The 12,945-nt window shown below is 40.7% G+C and overlaps 1 long non-coding RNA gene across 1 annotated transcript in view; it reads right to left on the reverse strand.

Annotated features, from left to right (window-relative positions):
• The window catches only part of LOC139262371 (uncharacterized), a 47,602-nt gene extending 38,842 nt beyond the window's left edge, over positions 1-8,760 (reverse strand). Inside the window, exons 1-2 of the long non-coding RNA XR_011592958.1 lie at positions 8,669-8,760; positions 7,150-7,272 (exon numbers count right to left, since the gene is read on the reverse strand). This is a non-coding gene — a long non-coding RNA (uncharacterized lncRNA). The remainder of the gene's footprint in view (positions 1-7,149; positions 7,273-8,668) is intronic.
• Between the last annotated feature and the right edge of the window lie 4,185 nt (positions 8,761-12,945).

Below are 12,945 nucleotides of genomic sequence, written 5' to 3' on the forward strand. Positions count from 1 at the left end.
ATACATCACAACCCTCACAATGCAAGCTCCACACTCGAAACAGCATGAAAATCGGCTCATCAATGGTATGAGCTCTGAGGTGAAGTAGTGTAGACACATCCTGAATGTTAAACCAATGTATTATCCTCAGTGACTTCTGTGCTGATTTTAACATGAATCTACATATCTATAATGAATTTCCTTAATTGTTATTTCAAACATGTCATTATAATCCTTATCCTGCTGCTTGGGATTTTTTGTGTGCAACGAGTTGTTATCGTGAATGTGCTGCCTGAAAGAATGGTTGAAACAGATTCAATAGTAACTTTCAAAAGTGAATTGAATATATACTTAAAAAGCCAAAAAAAATCTTTAACCCCATAATCTAGGATTGCTATCGGTTCATGTAAACAGAGATCAATTGCCATCTATAAGCCTCGAGAGCAGTAGGTCTAAAGAAAAAATTCACAGTTTAAAAAAAATGTATTCCTTTATGTATACACAGCGGAGCTTCAAATATGGTCATAGGCTTGGATACAAAAGATTAAGAACCAATATAGTTTCCAAACTGGTTTGCATTAGCATGGTCCTGAAATGAGAATATGAATTATTTAATGCTGTACATATTTAATTACAGTATTAAAAAAAATACATTAGCATGTACACTTAGCTCAAATGTATTCAGGGTAATGTGTTAAGTGCAGATTTTTCCAGTGACTTTTATTTCTTACAAGGGTGATGTTGCTGTTTCCGTTGATCAGTAATGCAATTATAATAGCAATGTTATGCTGCAATTTATTTTAACTCATTAATATAAGCCTTAAAGTGCATTGATTTGCTTATTTTGTCCACTATCAAGAGGCACCACTCTGTGACTCTTTGTAAACAGTCATCATTCCACTGAAACATTTGTTGAGGGAAAGAATTATACAGACAATTTTCCACTGACATGTTCCCAGAGGGGAGCTACACCTATCAGAAGCACATATTGGATATTTGGCCATGTGCTGTTCACGTATTTCTGGCCATTAATGGCTGAAAGAATCATGTAGAGCGTACGACCAAAATTTCCATTATGGGCACCCAGTGCGCAAGGTCTTCCATTTCATGATAGTAACTATATTCTACTACAATGCAAACTTAAAGATATCAGCCTCTCTTCCAACAGGGGGTGGTTTTCCCAATCTCCCACACTTGACTTAAGCAGAAGATCGGCGGGAACCCTGGAGAAACAACAAAAATAGCCACAGTCAGAGGGCTACCATATAGGGGTAGAATTTCTGCATGGGTTCCATGATCTCCCATTGTAAATGTGACTTAAATCCTGGAGAAACCATGTAAATAACCTTCTGCTCATGTTATGGCAGGAGATCATGAAAACCCTTTGTGGAAGTTACAAGCTGAGATCTGTAGGTTTGCATTGCTGTGGAATACATTTACTGCCATGAAATGGAACACAAACACTACAGCTCCGATCTCCTGATAAAAATGTTCCTGTAGATGATGCTTTCCCCTTTGTATTTGTGCTTGTGAAGGAATTCTACCTTATAACTTCTTTAAAAATAAGACAAGTTGAATTTGGAAATCCTAGCTATGAAAGAATTCGAGCCTTCAAGGGCTGACCCTGGATAAGTAACTTTATTAACGTCTCAAAACAGAACAATTGTTGAAATAAGCAGTCAATTGCTAACCTAATCTGGATTGTCCACCATAAACAAATGGCATTTGCCCTCTTGACCATAGTTGGTAAACAATGGATATAGGTGGACATAGCAGTTGGTCCAGTTGAATTCATCATCATCATCATCATCATCATAGGCAATCCATTGAATCAAGGATGACTTGCTTCCACGTCAAAAAGTTTACAGGTGGTTCAATGAAGGACCTAAAATTCCTGGGGCTAGAACCTCCACTTTCGTGCTTATGGGTGATATTTCCGGCATGGGTGGTAAAAAAGGGTTTTCAGATCGCCAGCTTCTCACCCATTCTCAAAGCACGTAGTCTCCATTTTTGAAAATGGGCGTTACCATGAATCATATGAAATGGGCGTTAGCGTTAAAGTTTTTTGACCTTCTGCCATAAAGTGTCGCCGTCTTTAGCAACGGCATAGCAACGCTCGATTCCCGCAATTCAGGAGGTCTCCTCATCATGACATGCACAGAAGAGAAGACAGAGTGAGAGGGAGCTCAGAGGTACTGAAAGCATATGTGGCTGTGGTGTGTGCTTGTCTGGCTGGTGTGGGAGGCACAAGGGAGATTCACCAGCAGGAAAAAGCCTACTAAGCACTAAGAACATAGTTGGCACCAAGTTTTCGTCCAACAAATAAGATATAACATGGAAGGGATGGAGGAGGCCCTGGAGCTGATAGCCAGGAACACTGGTGGCAGAGGGCTCCCAGTGGTCCTGGAGCACGGCACTGCACCCCAAGGTGCCGCACCCCCATTGCCAACCACACGAGAGCCAGGAGCAACATCTTGCTTCTGGCTCAGAGCACATTCCCACCTCGGGACCATCCTCTCCCATATCCATCCAAGCAGCGTTTCGGCCATCACACCCTTCCCCCCAATGAAGCATCACCTGAGGAGCTCCTCGGCCAGGCGGCTTGGAGTCAGGAGGGGAAGGAGAAGGGGTAGAGGTGGGGAGAAGAAGCAGGGTGGGAGGGGAGGGGAAAGGTTTGGTTGTACAGAAATACTGATGATTTCAGACTAATGTTCAGTTTAAATGTTTTTTATTTAACAAAACCTTGTTGCGCATTGGCTCACATAGCTGCACTGTTACACGCTGGTGATTCCTTAACATCAAAGGGTATAATTGCACTTAACTTCAATCAACTTAAAATTTAACTGTCACCAAGGTGATGCCCACCATTGATATATGAACTGCACACCCAGCAGTGTGTCAGCCTTGTAAATAACACCAATGTTCTTTCAGGCAAAGAGCTCATTGATGAGCTCCTGATGTAAGGCTCTTGCAGCTATCATGCCACCACGGGCCTTTTCATTTAATCTACAGGGGGCCGGGGGCATGGCTTCAGCATCAGCCTGATTGTCTGGGCCAATGTCAGCGTCCGTCTCCTCGTCCTCCTCTTCCTCTCTCTGGTTTGGTGGACTGTCAGACTCATCATGCAATTCCTGTCCCCTCCTGATAGCAAAGATGTGAAACATGGAGCACACAACCATGAATTGAGCTACCTGCTTAGTGTGGTATTAGAGCTCGCCTCCTGAGTGGTCCAGGCATCTAAAGTGCTGCTTCAGCACTCCAATGGTTTTCTCCACAATATTGTGAGTTGCTCTATGGCTCTCATTGTATCGCCTCTCAGCTTCGGTGTGGGTGTCACGCAGGGGGGTCATTAGCCAGGTGGCGAGGCAATATCCTTTGTCACCAAGCATCCAGCATTGACCTTGTGGCTGATTGTTAAACAAGTCAGATACAGTGCTCTGATGCAGGATGTGAGCATCATGGATGCTGTCTGGACATTTAGCATTCACTGCCATAATAAATTGCTGGTGGTCGACAATCAGTTGGACATTCAGGGAGTGGAATCCCTTGCGGTTCCTGAAAACCTCTGCATCCTGGAAAGCTGTCCACATCACGATGTGCGTACAGTCTATTGCTCCCTGCACCTTGGGGAAGTTTGCAATTCTGGAAACTACTAGAGCCCTCTCACTCTGTGCCTCCCTGGTCATAGGGAAACTGATTGAGTCCCTTCTGCATGCGTAGAGGGCTTCAATGACCTGTCTAATGCAGCGATGTGTGGCATGCTGAGAAAGTCCGCAAATGTCTCCAGCTGTGGTCTGAAAAGATGTAGAATGACAGTGCCGTGGTGTTTGATCTCGATGGACAGTGCAGTACTGATGGTGCTGGCAGCATGCAGATTTGCCCTCATCAGCTGGCATACCTCAGTGATGACCTCTTTGTGGAAGGGCAGTCTCCAAAGGCAGATGGTGTCGGGCAAGTTGAGGTAAGAATGCTTCTCCTTGTACTTACAGGGGGTGTAACGTCAGTTCCTCCTCATCTGTCTGTCACTTTGTACATTGGGCACATAATGCAGTGGAGCATACCTTCGGCGATCTCGAGTCTACTGCATATAATTTGTTTGTACGATGGGCATTTGAGTGTTTGTTACATGATGTGTCATTTTTCAGAAGTGATACATACTCCCAAGAATTTGGTATTGTTTATGCGATAGGTACTTGACATTTAGCTAATTCAACTGGCCCATGTGGTGGCTGGTGTGCAACGGCCACCACATGTTAAAAAAATTCACGCACAGGCATCTTCTACCCCTCAAGATTAAGTTCGGGACCTGCTCAAGATTTAGTTCTGCTCCAACGATCTGCAGATTACATCTAAACTCTGCCGAGGTTGAAGCACAACAGCCTTTTAAAGGATATCACATGTGATCTAGAACATGGCGTCCATAATGCTGTGATTAGTTCCGGTTTGTTCCACTTTTTCTGGGCGTTTTTTTGGGCGAGCGATATTGTGGGCGATATGTGTGCGAGGTGGTGAAATTGATGTTGGGCGATCTCCTGGCTGCTAGTTTTGGTAAATATGCTCTTTTTGACAAAAAAAAGTGGGCGGGCGGTATTATTGAATCTCGGCATTAAGCACACAGGGAAAGTAACGCTCGCCGATAAGTTTCCTAAAAATGCCCGTCAGCTTCCATTTTGTGCCACAATGGGTGATATCTGGGCGATATACGTCATTTCAGCGGTAAAATGGGCGTTAAGTGGCCATTAAGCATGCAAAAAAAATTGGAGGATCTAGCCCCAGGTCCCGAACTAAATCTTGAGGGATGGAACATGCCTGTGCGTGAATTTTTTTAACATGTGGTGGCCGTTGCACCAGTTGAATTAGCTAAATGTCAAGTACCTATCGCATAAACAATACCAAATTCTTGGGAGTATGTATCACTTCTGAAAAATGACACATCATGTAACAAACACTCAAATGCCCATCGTACAAACAAATGACATCTGCTCTTTGTACATAGATGGTAAACTCACAATAGCCATGTATTGATACAGCAGTTAGTAATGCAAGTGTCAGCTAAAAAATAACTAGTCATAATTAATTTGATCAACAAAAGACGCTTGCGGAAAAACAACCGAAAAGGGTATAAATGTTGAAAGCTTGCATGAGAAATTTAGAGTTGCTTTAATGGACATAAGTATCTCTCGGCTATCAGAGCCAGGCAGAAGGCATCATGTCTGCTCTGTGGTTGTCCACTTCTTGGGGGTTGAAGGTAACTGCTAGATAATTGATGGATATCCTGCTTAAATAATTTTAAGAACTGTAATATTGTAGCGAAGTTTAGATTTAAAAGTAAGATTCTCTACCAGAAATGAGATTGTATTTTTCACCTTTTTTATAACTGTTAACGTTGCGATTGACTGACTCACCAATTGTAAATTGCAGATGGGTTCTTTAAATAAACCTCTATATATTTTGGAATTGTTTCTCATAGTCTTCTGTATCAATAATTGGCGAACCACGTCTCCATACACTCGTTTGGTGAAGAGGTTCATTACTGCGGAGAAACATCTCCCTGGACCCTTACAATATCCGGGGCAATTACAATCTGGCTAAAACTTGCTAAAAAGTGCTTTCTGGAGGATGGTGACTTTCCTTTAGGGACAGATAGACCAGACCTTTAGACCCAGTTAGCGTCTTTAGGATTCGGCTACCTCAACCTTACGTTGAGAATGAACAGTTGAGGAGTAAGCCTGATCCGGGATAGTCCCAAAGGGGCTAGGATTGTAACTATCCTCACATGCTCAGTTTTCCTGAATATTTTCCTTTAAATACACAAATGCAACAATGAAATAAGAATTATGCATCCAATCTATTGGTCTGATCTGTCTGTCCAATCCAGCCTGATTTGTCGCTCTGTCCCTCCCCTATCCAACCTTCCGATCTGTCTCACTCCAGCCTCACTGTCTCTCTGCCCCTTTCCAGCCATCCTTCCCATCTGTCCCACTCCACCCTCACTGTCTCTCTGTCCATTAGTTATCCATCCTTCCTATCTGTCCCACAGCAGCCTGATCTGTGTATCTGTCCCTTTCTCATCCAACCTTCCATCTGTCTCTCTTCCATCAAACCTGCAATCATAAATCTCTGCTGGGCCCTGCTTTCATTCTCAATGGCTAGCTCAAATCAAACCAAGGAACTTTCCTAGCGTCAAATCACTAATTTGAAAAGTTAACAGCACATTCCGTCACTCTGGTTGCTTGTGAGTTCTTTCTGTCTTCACACTTATTCATTGAACCTGGCAATGGACTACCACATGTGTAATATTGTATCAGATTAGTATCAGATATTTAGACTGAGCAAGAATGGAACATTTTTTGTCAGAGGTTTGATTGGTCTTGTTCATGTGTTTAATATGGCTATTTTTATTTCCAGCAGCAGCCTTCCTTACAAATCTACCAAATGTGGCTGATCTCACTCTCTCTTTTAATATCTACAGTTCTATGCCTGCTTAATATTTGTTGGCTCCTGTTCCCCTCATCTGCTCATTGGGTACACTGAACAGACTACAGGTCTCAGTTAGTGGTTTTATTAAAAAAACATCCAGAAGGTTTGATATCTTTGAAAAGGTTGTTCAAAATGTCAAACTTTTCCAAACAATCTTTCGCATATGACATGTGGACGCAATTTAAATATAGACACAATATAAATACTGACTTCTTCAATAAAGATAAATATTTTGACTGTTCCATCTGTAATCTTGTCAGAAAATGCTAAATAGTTGAAAATATCCTATTACTGAGCCTACTGACCAGGTCCTTGTTTAACAAGTATCTCATGATGAAAAAAATAATCCTTTCTACTCACTTCAGCTTTGGGTGTCTGCTGCCAATCCCACATTTTTCATCAACACTTGACTACAAGCCCGATTTGATTAAAGCATTAGTACCATTTCAATTTAATCTTTCAACCCCAGTAAACTGCACTGAATAATATATGCAAGGCATGCTCTTTTCCTATCTTGCCAAAGTACACTCAATGGTATCTATATAGACAGTGTAGCAGTGGCTATCCCCTCCATCTGATTCCTGTTATTTTATTTGCCAGCTGCTGCAGGTTGCTCGTGGTGATCTTAAAAGGTAAAGCAAAAGCCCTTGCTCCTGCATCAACACCTATCAGTAGGATATCAACCCTTACCCATATTGTTGAGATATGGGTCTGCACGTTCTTCTTCCTCTCCTGGTACAGCCACTTGATCCTTTTCAATCATGTTTTGTGATTCACCCATTGTTCACTCCTGACATCTTCTGGGGTGTTGGTCTTTAAGGGCAGATATAAAATATCAAAATGATCATCTGATGATGCAGTTTGGTGCACATATATGCATCTGTGACAGGAGTTGCTTATTATATTGGTAATCATATCACATAAGGGGCGAAAATGGTCTTGTGCGGTTGCACAAATCAGGCATTAGTGAGTCGACAGCCCGCTTTATAATTTTTCAATTGAAATGGTAATGCATTTGGCGAGGGCTAATAAGGCAAGAGAATGCACAATAAATGGTAGGACACTGAGAAATGTAGAGGAACAGAGGGACCTAGGAATGCAGGTCCACAGAACCCTGAAAGTAGCAGGACAGGTAGATAAGGTGGTTAAGAAGTATTCAGGATACGTTCCTTCATTTGCAGAGGCATAGCATATAATAGCAGAGAAGTTAAGCTTGACTGTAATAAAACACTAGTTGGGCCACAGGTAGAATAATGCACACAGTTCTTGTCACCAAATTACAGGAAATATGGGATTGCACTGGAGAGGGTACAAAGGAGGTTTATGAGGATGTTGCCAGGACTAGAGAATTTTAGCTATGAGGAAAGATTGGATAGGCTGGGATTGTTTTCTTTGGAACAGAGGAGTCTGAGGGAAGACTGAATTGAGATGTATAAAATTATAAGGGGCCTAGATAGAGTGGATAGGAAGGGCTTATTTCTTTTAGCAGAAGGGTCAGTAATCAGAGGGCATAGATTTTAAGCAAGTGGGAGAAGGATTAGAGGGGAGTTGAAGAGAACTTTTTTTACCCAGAGGGTGGTGGGAGCCTGGAACTTATTGCCTGAAAGGGTGGTAGAGGCAGAATCCCTCATAGCATTTCAATCGTACTTGAATATTCCCTTGAAGTGCAATAAACTGTAAGGCCAGGGACCAATAGCTGGAAAGTAGGATTCGACTCGATAGCTCTTCTTCAATCAGCGTGGATAAGATGGGCAGGGTGGCCTCCTTCTGTGCTGTAGATTTCTAAGATTCTATGAACAGAATGTGAAATAGGCCACCAATTCGCAATCGCCCATTTTGCATTACCGTCCAAGAACAATTTGACCCCCATATTGTTTATTAATCCTTCCCTAAACACTAATCAAGTCAGCAGTCAAGTGAGAATAAAACAGCATGGGCCAGATTTTGCTGGAGTGGGGCATTTTGCGGCGTACCCCATTAGAACATAAGAACATAAAAAATAAGAACAGGAGTAGGCCATTCGGCCCCTCGAGTCTGCTCCGCCATTCAGTAAGATCATGGCTGATCTTCTACCTCAACTCCCCTTTCCTGCACTTTCCCCCTATCCCTTGATTCTCCTAGAGTCTAAAAATCTATCGACCTCTGTCTTGAATATACTCAATGACTGAGCACCCACAGCCCTCTGAAGTAGAGAATTCCAAAGACTCACCACCACCAGTTAGTTAGACATGTTCATGCATGTTGTCTTAAAACACACTTCTCTTTGTTCACTTGAGTAGTAACAAATTCAGTCTTCTGGATATATTCATTTTATTCTTCAACTTCAGCATAAAAAACAATTTATAAGCCAAGTATAGTCACAGATATAGCATGCACACTTTGGCACGGGCCTCTTTGTGCTGCTTGAACAAAGGAAAAAGCTTATATTTATACACTGCTTTCTTATCAAACTGGAACTGGCATTGCCTAATATGGTAGTCTCTGGCTACTGCATAGCCCAGAGACACAAGTCTGCATTTTCTTCAAAATATATCAACAATGTTAGATGCACATAAAAATACCATGGCCTTGCTGTGGTAAGCATGCCCTTCTAGTCTCTCGACATGCTTATCATAACATAACATTTCTCATCTAAATATTCTATTATGAAAATATCCAAATGTGCTAAGTGAAATTTGTATCTCTCTCTCTCTCTGGCTAATGATACCAACCACATTTTTCCCATATTGAATGAACTAAACATGAACATCTTTCAGAAGCTGAACTAACAGAGTTCCATATGCCAACATTGCATGTTTAGGTATTAAAATAATTTTCCCACAAAGTTGCTGGATGTGTGAGCTGATAACGATGTGGCGAGGGCAACAGGACATCTGGGACCTTGGTGAACAATGGGACAAACAGTGTATCTCTTTAACCAATGACATTAAAGGAAATTAAACAGAGGAACGTCCAAGAAGGAAGTTGAATTAGGGTGGGTGAATTAAATGTCAAATTGAAAAATACAGAAAAATAAAGAGAGAAAAACAAAGATTGAATTAAGAGAGAGAAAAAAAGAGACGGAAAGGAAAAGTAAGAAAGAAAAAAATGAAATAATTTAAAATTTGGCATTTTAAAAATCTCCTAAAACTATTCACACCCTGAAGGAATAAGAATGCATTCAGAATTGTTTAATTTTGGGGCCAGAGAAGTTGACTGGCAGTTATTAACAATGACCACGTCACTAAAAGGATGCTTACAATGTTAATTACTAGACTTAACTTTCTGTTGCGAATTTAATGAGAAATGAAAGTGCAAATGCAGCAACTTCATGAAACTCACTGGGAGGTTAGGGCAAAATGAAACTACCAGCGAAGTAGTGTAAATCAACCAGCAACTTGTGGCGATTCACAATTCACAATCTTTTCCTTGCTACAAGTTGCTGGCTAATTTGCGCATTAATAACAGCATGCATCATGCATCGCCATTATTTTTTTCAGCACTATCTGTCCCTATATTGTTTATAATTTTGAATTTCAAAGTAGTATTGCCAATAAATATTTAATCCCAAATGAAAATATACTATTTGCTAAAGATGGCCAAAATTTGGTTCCAGAGCAGTCTGTTGATATTCGAATGAATAAGACCATGCAGTATGCAGGAAATTGTATATTTTTTATATATTTCACACAAAACTAATTTAAGAAGTTGTTTTTTGATAAGGCGTTTGATTGTTTGGCCCCTGCTCCAGGCATCTGCAACAGTCTGCAGTCAATTGGACTCCTGCAAAGTCTTAAGATTTGGCACACAGCGGACACACAAAATTTTGATTACTGTGGTGTAGAATGAAGAAAGATATTTATTTCCTTTGTTTGAGAAGTGAATGAAAGTTTTAATCTGAGTATGGCATCTCTGTTTATTATAAAGGATCCACCATAGCCAATGGGGCCATCACAGCCAAGTCTGATCCAACTCTTGCCCAATATCCACACATGAGCTTTCCAGCAGGGTTTACTGGAAAGCAGTCAAGAGTAAGAATTCTGCCTTATATTGTTCTCTAGTTTGCCTTCTATATTAATTCAGTTTAATGCTGACTCTCTCGTTCTTGTTAATTCTGTCTGGGTCCATCACTTCCTGGCAGAGAGGGTAGATGGTTGCTTGCTCTCATATCTGTGCCAATGCTATTCTTGAGTTGGTTAGCTCACGGTAACAGATTTGCTGCTTTTTTTTCTCTTCCCAATGGAGATACATCTGGCTCCTGCTTTACCAATGACAGATCTAAGAACAGGAGCTCACAATGTTGAGATGTTCATTTATATTTTAATGGATTTTCTTTTTTTGTACCATTTATGCACAAAGAAAGAAAGAATGTACATTTATATAGAGTCTTCAACAACCTCAGAATGTCTCACAGTGCTTTACAGCCAATGAAGCACTTTTGAAATGTAGTCACTGTTGTAATATAGGGAAACATGGCAGCCAATGTGCGCCCAAATGTCCCACAAACAGCAATGTGATAATAAACAGATCTTCTATTTTTCATGATGTTAGTTGAAGGATGAATATTGGCCATTACACCAGGAAAACTCCCCTGCTCTTCTTTAAAAAGGGTCATGGGATCTTTTACAGTCACTTGAGAGGTCAGATGCGGACTTGGGTCTAACATCCCATGTGAAAGATGGCACCCCTGTCAGTGCAGCATTCCCTCAGTACTACACTGAAGTGTCAGCCTGGATTATGTTCTCAAGTCTCTGGAGGTGGGGGTGGAACCCACGACCTTCTGACTCAGAGTGTTACTACTGAGCCAAGGCTGAAACTGTTATTGTAGCAATGGCACAAGATGGAAGGTCACTCGTCTGCAAGCCTTTGGAAAAGATCAAAACCAGCTGATTTTGCTTCATAGTGCCTTTGGCTTGAAATGAATATGAGAGTAGAAGTAAGTCAATAGATACACTTTAAAATAGTGTATATACCACAATCTACCCCCCCCCCCCCTCCCAACCTCCCTCCCCAAAACGAGCTCATTGTATTAAATAAATCCTTTTGTTTCAGGATCTGAATATTTTAAGATAACTGGCCTTGTCAAGCTTGCCAATCAAACAGAGTTTAGCCTCCGGTCGCTCACAAGTAAGCCAACAAATGAGAAATTGCAGTCAACCCTCATTATAATAACCTTGTGAAGATTAAGAAAGACCTATTTATCAGGGCTTCATTTTACTGATGTCAGAACTAATGAAACAGACCTATTAGGACCAGATATAGATTGTAACACAAAGTTCCATTGTGTCTGTGTCTTCCACAGACCTGGAAAGATCTGTTTATTTGTGATTTTGGCACTCATATAACACTTAGAAATTGCTTAAGCTTTGCATGACATCATCTGAATTCGTCAATTGGATTACACCCTTGTAATCATCCCCAGACGGCAGTTATTCTATAAATATATCAATTCAATGAATAGCAGGATGCTTGGGAATTTTCCTTTTTATAGCATTAATTGATTTATTCGCTGGTTGGATAGGTTTTTGCTAGTGCTATTGACATGGTGAGGTATATTATAAGGATATGTCATCTAAAATGCCATTTCAGTTTACTGGGGTCAGGGTGCACTTTGTTGAAACATATATGGTTTGTGTGTCAATGAGAAAGGTAGAGTGAGAATGTTTGTATAAGTTTGACCTTCTCTGCTATTTTTTTACATTCTAATTAGTATTTTATGTCATTCACCTTGTCAATTTGTGACTTTGCAGTTGACTTCAACCTTTAATGAGTTTCCAATGAGTATAATTAATAGGTCGGAATAAATATAAATCGTCAGTTCTGTTGTATTGCAAGGTGAAAAGTTCATAATTTTGCTGAGCATCATTTAGCTGCAAAAATAACAATTCAAAAGCCAAGATGAAATTTTCAGATCAAGGTATTGATATAGAACACCACAAATTATGCCGAGGTAAAAGATCAGTGAGAGTTCAGTAGCATTTAAAAAGGTGATCACAATTTAGAAGAAGATCTTACTTTGGGGTAAATTGTCGACTTCACTGCTGTACTCTGGCAGAGTGGTTGTCCACCTGCTATAGATCCTGTCCATTAAATTTATTGGAATTTAAATTGTCCTGGTTCTATAATAGGAAGACAATCCACTCTGCCAGATTAACGCCTGCATGGCGAAGATGAAAATTGACCCATTGAGACCTATCTGCTCCTGATTGGTGTGTCATCTATATGCACTTTAACATTTGAATGCTTAAGTTTTTCAATAAAAAAAGAATTCCTGCAAACAAATCTGCTAATTAGTTGCAAACAATGGAGGAATCTGACGACCTTTGTTTTAAAAACTAATCAACGTATCAGTAAGCACATGGTAGTAACGAGACACTTGCAGTATCCATGTTTGTTAACTAATGCAACTCTAGTCATTAAATTGAGTGTCTAGAATACCTTCATATTCTCCATTCACAATTCCTCAGATATTGAAACAGTCCATGCCTGCATGCGCAAGAGCTGGAC

Source organism: Pristiophorus japonicus, chromosome 4 (assembly GCF_044704955.1).
Source record: "Pristiophorus japonicus isolate sPriJap1 chromosome 4, sPriJap1.hap1, whole genome shotgun sequence".
NCBI classification, from domain to species: Eukaryota; Metazoa; Chordata; class Chondrichthyes; family Pristiophoridae; genus Pristiophorus; species Pristiophorus japonicus.